Below are 10000 nucleotides of genomic sequence, written 5' to 3' on the forward strand. Positions count from 1 at the left end.
ACCTCCTCTCATTTTCCCTGCATCTCTCCCTCTCTCCTGCAGAGCTAATCCCCCCATCTCTGTGCTGGAGGTGTGTGTGTGTGTGTCTGTGTGTGTCTGTGTGTGTGTCTGTGTGTGTGTCTGTGTGTGTGTCTGTGTGTGTGTCTGTGTGTGTGTCTGTGTGTGTGTGTGTGTGTGTGTGTGTGTGTTGCGGCTGCTTCCGGGGCTGCATGAGGCCCAACCTTGGCCAGCCCCCGCTCAGGACCTTGCGGTACCATCTGTTCCTGCTGCACTCGGCACAGCATGGCGTGTGGCGCGGCCCGCCGCTTTTCACGTTGCAGCCAAAGCAGCGCAGGAGCTCGCTGTGTGTGAGTGTCTGTGTGTGTGTGTGTGTGTGTGTGTGTGTGTGTGTGTGTGTGAGTGTGTGAGTGTGTGAGTGTGTGAGTGTGTGAGTGTGTGAGTGTGTGAGTGTGTGAGTGAGTATATATTTCAGAGCATTCATGCGTAAGTGAGAGAGACAGGAAGGGAGTGATCCAAATACTCATGGACAGAGTGGGATGACGTGGGCCCGAGACGCGTGATGCTGTGAGGGAAAAAAATAGCAGAGTAGAAGATGAATGGAGAGGTGACAAGCAGCAGGGAGTTAGTTGTGTGTGTGTGTGTGTGTGTGTGTGTGTGTGTGTGTGTGTGTGTGTGTGTGTATGTATGAGAGAGGGAGTGTATGTGAAAGCATTCTTTTATTGAAATTCAGGACACTACAATGTGTCTAAGCAAAAGTAAAGTGGGTCTGTAAGTTTGTGTGTGTGTGTGTGTGTTTGTGTGTGTTCGTGTGTGTGTTTGTGTGTGTGCGTGTGTGTGTTTGTGTGTGTGCGTGTGTGTGTTTGCTCGCTAACACGTTGCACTGGCAGCTCCTGCGCCACCTCTCTCTCTCTCTCCCCGTCTCTGGTCTGTGCTGCCAGATTGGGGCGGATCAGTGGATCTATTCATTCTGGGTCAATTTGCGCACGCTGCTCGACAACCGCAATTCATTAGCAGCAGGCCCGGATCCGCTTCAAACCCGGCCTGGGCTGAGACACATCCTCTCATCTCATCTCACACAGCAAACACAGACACACACACGTCAATCCCCTGGACGCCAACCTAGTATAAATCAGATGCCTTGGTCGCCAGGGGTAACCAGGACCCAGGATGCATTGGGAGGGGTGGCAGTGCGAGGGTGGTCATTTTGACTGAGGGCCTGCCATGAATATTTCACAGTGGAAGCAGCAGCACACACACACACACACACACACACACACACACACACACACACACACACACACACACACACACACACACACACACACGCGCTTCCTTCCTGCTCGCCCTTTTTTACTCCCAATCACTCTCTATCTCTTTCACTCCTCTTTTCCATTATTAGTTTGACCCCAGTTCAGTTTGAGCACCACCTTCATCCATAGTTTCATGATTGTTACACCCATACATATAGACAGACAGACAGACAAGACAGACAGACACTACAGACAGACATACAGACATACACACTATACACACACAGAGACATAAGACACACTTACATACATAATTGACTCTTACTTGCACCGGATCTCTAGCATCAGTGTCTTCCATGATGGTGGAAACAAAGGAAACAAAAAAAACAGTACACATCTCTCTTTCTTTCTTTCTTTCTTTCTATCCGCCCATCTCTCCCCCTGTCTCTCTCTCCCTCATTCGCCCCATATCTCATTTCTCACCTCAACCCCTTCGTTTCCCCCCCCCACACACACACACCCTCTCTGTCCCTCTCCACTGTTTCGCCCCCTCCCTCTCTCTCCTCCCTCTTCCGTTTCTCATCCACACTTCTATTTCAGTCGCTCCAGACACGTCGCACAGCCTTTCTGATACACCGCATGAATATTTCAGTGTAAAGATGATCCTGCGTTTCCGCATAGAGGGGTAACGTGTGTGTATGTGTGTGTGTGTGTGTGTGTGTGTGTGTGTGTGTGTGTGTGTGTGTGTGTGTGTGTGTGTGTGTGTGTGTGTGTGACAGTAAGTGTGAGGAAGAGAGAGTGTGTGTGTGTGTGTGTGGAAGAAAGGGGGGAGTGGTTTGATGAGTATCGGCACAGATGACCTCACTCCGTTAGGCTCTGCAGCATCTGAACTGACACAAAAGATAAACAAACTACCGCTGTTAGGGCAGGGATCAGAGCGCCACTCAACTCTTTGTACCCTTCACCTCTCTCTCCTCCCTCTATCTCTCTCTATCTATCTCTCTCTTTCTCTCTTTCTATCTATCTCTCTCTATCTCTCTCTATCTCTCCATATATCTCCATCTCTCTCCATCTCTCTCCATCTCCATCTCTCTCTCCTCTCTTCCTCTCTCCTCCCTCTATCTATCTCCCTCCCTCCTCTCTCTCCCTCTCTCTCTCTCTCTCTCCCTCCCTTCCTCCCTCCCTCCTCTCTCTGTGGCTGATTAACTCTCTAACTAATGCTTGTGTCACACTGTGGGTGATAAGCGTCAGCATTCAAGCCTTCAACCACACACACACACACACACAAGTACACACACACACACACACACACACACCAGTACACACACACACACACACACACCAGTACACACACAGGCCAGTACACACACACACACACACACACACACACACACACACACACACACACACGAACAGCACAGATATACACGCATAGAGACACAGAGACATAAAGCTGGGAGAGAAGATCAGGTGCATTCCCATTAGAAGCCCTAGTTGCTTAGTGGCAATTAGTGAAGGCTTTGAGGGTGTGTGACACTGCATCCACTTCACCGCAGCAGTACTGGCCTGTGTGTGTGTATGCATGTACTGGCCTGTGTGTGTGTGTGTGTCAAACCGTGCTTCAATCACACATTCAAGTCCACTGACTTACAGCAGTACAGATGTGTAGATGAGAATCCCCTTGCAGATATCCACACCTAGAGAAGGTCATTCTGCATCCGCATTGTCCCTCTATCCATCTACCTCCCCAACTCCATCTCTGACTGTCTCTTCTATCCATCTTGCTTTCTGCCTCTAGCTCCTCTCTGTCTCAACCATCTCTTTTTCTCTCTCTATATCTCTCTCTCCTCTGTTGCGACGGCTCAGCTCCTGTGGGGTTCAGGGACACTCAAACAGCCCTGGGAGGACGACAGAGAGGAAAACAAAGAGCAAACCTTGAGCGCGCACGTGTGTGTGTGTGTGTGCCCTCACTTGTATGTGCTTGTGCACGCCACTGTGAGTGTGTGTGTGTGTGTGTGTGTGTGTGTGTGTGTGTGTGTGTGTGTGTGTGTGTGTGTGTGTGTGTGTGTGTGTGTGTGTGTGTGTGTGTGTGTGTGTGTGTGTGCGCGCATGACTACACGCGAGGTGAAGAGGCCAGTTAGACAGAAGGGAAGAGAAAAAAAAAATCCGCCTGTCTCAGCAAAGTCCTGCATTTTTAACAGCACTCTGTTTGGTATCCTGAGAGGCCTTCCTTCTCTCTCTCTCTCTCTCTCAGTATGTGTGTGTCTGTCAATGTGTGTGTGTGTGTGTGTGTTAATGTGTGTGTGTGTGTGTTAATGTGTGTATGTGTGTTAATGTGTGTGTGTGTGTCGGTGAGGCCCCTCTGACCACATATAGACTCCTATAGAGCACATTTACATGAAAGCTGAGTATTAACCCTTTAAACTTCATGAACCACTTGCATTTCCATGCGTCTGACACAGCCTGTATCCTGTTGGCTAGAGGTGCCCAATCAATCAATGATCCTGCATCCATGTCCAAATCTCATCATTGAACCATCAAGTTAACAGCCCAAGACATATTAAGAGCATTTGTGTGATAAAGAGTAAATGCTTATAAAAAGCGTGTACACACACACACCACACACACACACACACACACACACACACTTTACTTTTATCATTGTATTGTTACTAAATAGTGTTCTTGTTGTGGTTCGGTAACACTGTAGTTGATTATAGTCCTACTAATTAAGCCTTTTGAATTAGAAAAATAGAGTGGTTTTGACTGTGTGTTGTTTTCATGTTTCTAGTGTGTGTGGCTTGATTTCCTGACCTCCGACCTCGCTCCATTACTCTTCTTTCCTGTCTCACTTCCTGAAGAGCACCAACACTGAGATGAGGAAACCGACACAGAGAGAACGACAGAGAGGATGGGGGGAGGGGAGAAGGAGGAACAGAAAGACAGACAATGAGAGAGAGAGAGAGAGAGAGAGAGAGAGAGAGAGAGAGAGAGAGAGAGAGAGAGAGAGAGACAACGGCAGAAAAAGAGAAAGGGGAAGGCAACGTAAATAAAGACAGACAGATAGATGGTGAGACAGAAAGAAAAACATAGATAGAGACAATCAGACAGGCAAGGAGAGAAAGATGATAACTGCATTGGGGGAGAGAAAAAGACAACAGAAAAAGAAGAGGGAGGGAGAGAGAGAGAGGGAGAGAAAGAGAGAGAGACCGACAGACTCGCACTCTCCATGTCAGGTTATCCCATGGGGATCGTCGTCATGGCTACATCTCTTCAAAAGCACTGTGCAATCCCAGAAGCGTCAGAGAGGATGAGAAGAGCGAGGAAATGGAGAGAGGAACACAACGGACACCAAGTGACAGAGAAAAACAGTTTGTGTGTGTGTGTGTGTGAGAGGGAGAGAAAGAGAGAGAGAGGAACTGAAATCCACCTCAACCACGTTCACCATCCAAATAACACACCCACAACTTTCTGACTGCAGCAAGCCTTATCGCCACACACACATTCACACACACACGCCCAGGCGAGAGAGAGAGAGAGAGAGAGAGAGAAACAGCCAGATAGAATGAAAGGGTGCCATATTGTTAAGTAATGTGTAAGTAATGTGGTCAGTGTAGTAAAGGTAGGCTTGTACAGTGTGGGCTTGTTGACTAAGTGTATGTGGAGATGTTCCGTGAGAAGGAGACAGCAACAGAGCAGGGGGCTCTGATTAGATCCAGAGGGGGTTGTCGAGCACATCTCTGCCCAGAAAGAGGCCACCTCGCCTGGACACTTCAGGGGGCCCTTGGAGGCCTTCCAGGACAACAACAGCCTGTAACAGGCACACAATCCTAACACATCCACAACGCACGCCAGGAAAACGAACATATGACCAAAACAAGAGCGAGAGAGAGAGAGAGAGAGAGAGAGAGAGAGAGAGAGAGAGAACAGCCCAGCCCAGAGCCACAGGCAGTTGGCAGAGATAGAGATGGACATTAAACTCTGAGAGCCAGAGAGAAGGCATGAGGAAAAGCAGAGGAAAGGAGGACAGATAAAAGGACAAACAAGCTGACAAGGCCTGATGCCGAACATGCTGAACGGGCATAAACTCTACAGGACGTCAGCCAAGAAAGACATGAAGAAATCCCTTTCCTTTCTCCATTGTTACCCTTTATTTATCAGCAGCCATCTTCTTCTTTTATTGAACTTAATAGGTTTGCACTAATCATGCAAGACAAGTGTAAATCTCAGATAAATATAAGTTTGTGTGTGTGCGTGTGCGTGTGTGTTTGTGCGTGTGCGTGTGCGTGTGTTGGTGTTTCCCTAGATACCTTACAAACACGGACGATACACCTGCACAATTACTACTAAATGCCATTCCATCTGGGCTACTGGGAGCTAGATGTCTGAAAGAGATAAAAGGAAGGTGGGGGAGAGAGGGAGAGAGATAGACATAGAGATGCTCTCAGAATGCTGGCTGCCAAAGTCATTGGCTTCTCAAGGACACTGCGGCGGTGAATGTGTGTGTGAATGTATGTGTGTGTGTGTGTGTGTGTGTGTGTGTGTGTGTGTGTGCGCATGTGTTACAGTGATGTGTGAATACTGTCATGTGGATATACTCTGGTGCTTGTCTGTGTGAGCATGTGAATGTGTGTGTTTGTGTGTGTGTGTGTGTGTGTACGTGTGAGCGTGTGTGTGTGTGTGTATGACTAGGAATGTGTGTATATGTGTTTGAGTGTTTGTGTCAAAGCTTGGGTGTAACCTTTAAGCTGAACCACTGAGAACATACACTCCCACATACACAATCACTCTCCTTCACACTCAGAAACCCAAAATCAAACCCTGGATCTCAGACACACACACACACACACACACACACAGTACAGGCACCAAATACACACGCTAAGGGCACTGGTGTGTTTATGTATTCTGGAGCCAGTGGCCACTGTTAAGAGAGTCAGGTAACAGATCAGCAGAGTGTTAAGACCACACACACCACAAGCGGTCTCTCTCTCACTCACACACACACAAGCGGTCTCTCTCTCTCACACACACACACACACACACACACACACACACACACACACACACACACACACACACACCTTGCATGTGTGCAAACACTTCCATCTGTGTAGAATCACATGCTCATGAAGACAATGAGAGGCTATGATGTTCTGACAAGCCCCCAAAAGGCCAAGGCGGGTCCTGAAGAGATATAAGCACATGTACGCACACACAGACACGGGCCAGAGATATTCCTCCATAACATTCCACCCACTTTGACAGCAAAGAAACGGAAGACAAATCAATGGAAAGGTATCTATGCTCTTTGTTCCAACTTGCGTGTGTGTCTGTGTGCGTGTGTGTCTGTTTGCGTGTGTGTATGTGTGCGCGTTTGTCTGTTTGTGTGTGCGTGTGTGTATTTCTGCGCGTGTGTCTGTATGCGTGCGTGTGTATGTGTGCGTGTATGTGTGCGTGTTTGTGTGTATGTATGTGTGCGTGTGTCTGTGTGTGTGTGTGTGTGTGTGTGTGTGTGCGTCTGTGTCTGTGTGTGTGTGTGTGTGTGTGTGTGTGTGTGTGCGTGTGTGTGTGTGTGTGTGCGTGTGTGTGTGCGTGTGTGTGTGCGTGTGTGTGTGTGTGTGCGCGTGTATTTGTGTGCGCGTGTTTATGCTCCTCTAATGGATTTTCCAGGTCAGTTTGAGGGTTGCCAGAGCTACACCAGGGTTGAGAGCGGGACGTGTTCTTCTCACAGACTGAGAGACAGGCAAGAGTCTGTGGACACACACACACACACACACACACACACAGATGCATACATGTACACACACACACAAATACACACACAAATACACACATAGTTTGTGCTAATAGCAGTTAGCGATGCTCATGTGCCCCTGACGAGCATTAACATGTCCTCAGCAGATCATTTCACAGCGGCCCTGTGCCCATTGGGACAGGGGAAAACAAACCGAGAAAAACACTCCCACACACACACTCACACACACCTCTGTCTCTCCACTGAAGTCCCAATACATAGACACACAGACACACACAAAGACACACATCTTCATTGCCAACTCATATGCGCGCACACACACAAACACACACACACTTTCATACCCAAGAGCTGAGAGGAATGGTTGTGTTTAGACCTCTCTGGCCACTTCAGTGAGAGGTGAGTGGTTTTTAACCTTTAGCTACTGTCTCTCTCTCTCTCTTCACACACACAATATCAAATTCCCTCCTGTGACTCAGGCTCATGTACAACGAGCTTAGTGCTTTCATGCTCTTGAAGTGATTGACAGGTGGTCAGCTCACTTGGCCCCCAGCTGTACTGCTGTAAAAGCACAGACACTAAGAGAGAGAGAAAGAGAAAGAGAGAGAGAGAGGGAGGGGGGACCAAAGATGGACAGATAGATAGATAGAGAGTATAAAAAATAAGTGTACTTTTGAGTGAGTGAGAGTGAGTAAGAGACACTCAGACAGAGAGAGAAAAAGAACTTGGAAGTAAGTTTTTTGTGTGTGTGAAAGATAGAGAGAGAGAGAGAGAGAGGGAGAAACTACAGAGCATAAGGCAGAGGGTGGCATTGAGAGAGAGAGAGAAAGAGAGCGAGAGAGAGAGAAAGAGAGAGAGAGCCAGAGCCAGTGACTGCGCCACTGGAGGGGGGGGGCCTACCTGCAGCTGTGAGGTCGTCCCTCTCTGTCCTTCTCCAACACCGTATCACACTGCAAGAGCACGCCTGGGGCTGAGGACCTGTCAACAGCACGCAGAGAAAGAAAGAGAGAGAGGGGGGGAGATGGAGGGAGAGAGAGAGGAGGAAAGGGGAGAGAGAAGAGAGAAGGAGGGACAGAAGAAAAATGCATGTGGTTAGGTTTGTCCGTATATACAGTGGTGGCCAAAATTATTAGAACACTAGGCATATTATTTCAGTTGTTTTTGTTGAATTGGTCATTAAAATACCCTTAAAACTAATGAAATACCGACAAAGTCATAATTATGCTCTATAAACCATAGAATAGATCTATCATAAGTAGATTTAGGTCAATTTCCGTACAAAAACAAACTAGGCCTATTTCACTGTCAATGTCACACAATCATGTTCCTTCACAGAAGAAGCCAAATTACTTGTTTAATCATTGTCAGGTGTGGTCGTGGTTAAATTGATGGTGATGCAAGAGTCTCAGGACACAGCTCGGTGATTCTTTTGAATGTACAAGGCCTATCTTCCGCATTAAGTGATTGGTAACATAAGGGTTTTGTCACTGAGGCCACACCACCAATTGGTATAGATTCAAAGCCTCTAGAGGCAGTCTTGAAGCAAATGTTGCTCTTTGAACATGGCTAAGGTGAAGAATGAGCTAATGAGTGAGCAACGGGTTCGAATAAAGGCACTTTTTGATGCTGGCTGTAGTTACCGCCGTATAGCCAAGGACTTGACATGCAGTCCAAGCACTGTAAAATACACTCTAGACCGCCATGCCACCAGAACCGAAAGGGGAGAGGCTAAAAAAATAAACGGTGTGAAGTGAATCATCTCAGAATTCTCAGTCTTAAGGACTGAAGAAAGACTTCACGAGAATTGGTGACGAGATCAACACCACAATGACTAATGGTTCAATAGTGTTCCCAAGAACTGTGCGTCGGAAGCTATGAGAAAAATACTTTTTGGCAGAATAGCAGCACAGAAACATTACTGAAAGAGAAGAATAGAGTGAAACACCTGAAATTTGCAAAAGAACACAAGAAATGGACAAAGAAAGATTGGTATAAAGTGTTGTGGACTGATGAGTCCAGGTTTGAATAGTTTGGCAACAAGCAAAGAGTGTATGTTTAACAAAGTGAGGGGGAGAGGTATAAAAATGAGTGTCTCTGGCCAACAGTTAAACAAGGAAGGGGTTGTATTATGGTGTGGGGTGCCATTTAATCCTTAGGAACAGATGACTTTGGCAAAATTGATGGCATCATGGATAAGAAAGTATACCATAACATTCTGGTGAGGCATGGAGTACCTTCTGGGAGTGGTGTTAATGGGCCTGGATCTATTTTCCAAGAGGACAATGACCCTAAACATTCTTGTAACTATTGCCAGTACGACCTGTGACCGAAGGAATCTTCTGGAACATTGAAAATTATGGACCGGCCCCCTCAAAGTCCGAACCTCAAACCCATCAAGCAAATTTGGGGCGAGTTGGAAAATAAACTGGACAGATCTATTGTACATTCAAAGGAAAGCCTTTGGCTTGAGTTGCACATGGCATCGGATAACATTAGTGTTGAAGTTCTCAAGAAATATATTGACTCTATGCCAGAGAGATGTGCTGCTGTAATTGCTGCCAAAGGTGGGCGTACCAAATATTACAGTTAAAAGTGGATAAAAACAGTAGGAATCACTTCATCTGATATTTGTTGTGCTCAGAACAACCATCTGCATGTTTCATTTACATTATGAAATTAAATAATGTTTTGGAGACAAAAAAAAGGTCAATATTCTCAGATCTGTAAGGTGTTCTAATAATTTTGGCCACCACTGTATATTAGACCAGACCTGACAGACACACAAAGATGCGAGCGCAAGAGAGTGAGGTCATATGGTCACAGTACTGGGTGGTGTGTCGTGTGAGGCACTGCCCAGTGGCAGAGACCAACTCCACACTCTTCTGCACAGGGCTACAGAGCTGGAGCTCAGGACATCATGTTGGAGTTTAAAATGGCTTCCCCCTGAGCTGCATTGGTCAAACGCAACACACACCATGAAGATCAATAGAGT

At 47.0% G+C, this 10000-nt stretch overlaps 1 protein-coding gene across 3 annotated transcripts in view; it reads right to left on the reverse strand.

Annotated features, from left to right (window-relative positions):
- Positions 1-10000, reverse strand: part of strbp (spermatid perinuclear RNA binding protein) — a 98449-nt gene that overhangs the window by 57877 nt on the left and 30572 nt on the right. For all 3 annotated transcript variants that reach the window (XM_080848042.1, XM_080848043.1, XM_080848044.1), the window contains exon 2: positions 7909-7986. The gene's annotated coding sequence lies outside the window, so the exon portion shown is untranslated. The remainder of the gene's footprint in view (positions 1-7908; positions 7987-10000) is intronic.

Source organism: Sprattus sprattus, assembly GCF_963457725.1.
Source record: "Sprattus sprattus genome assembly, chromosome: 11".
Lineage (NCBI taxonomy): Eukaryota > Metazoa > Chordata > Actinopteri > Clupeiformes > Clupeidae > Sprattus > Sprattus sprattus.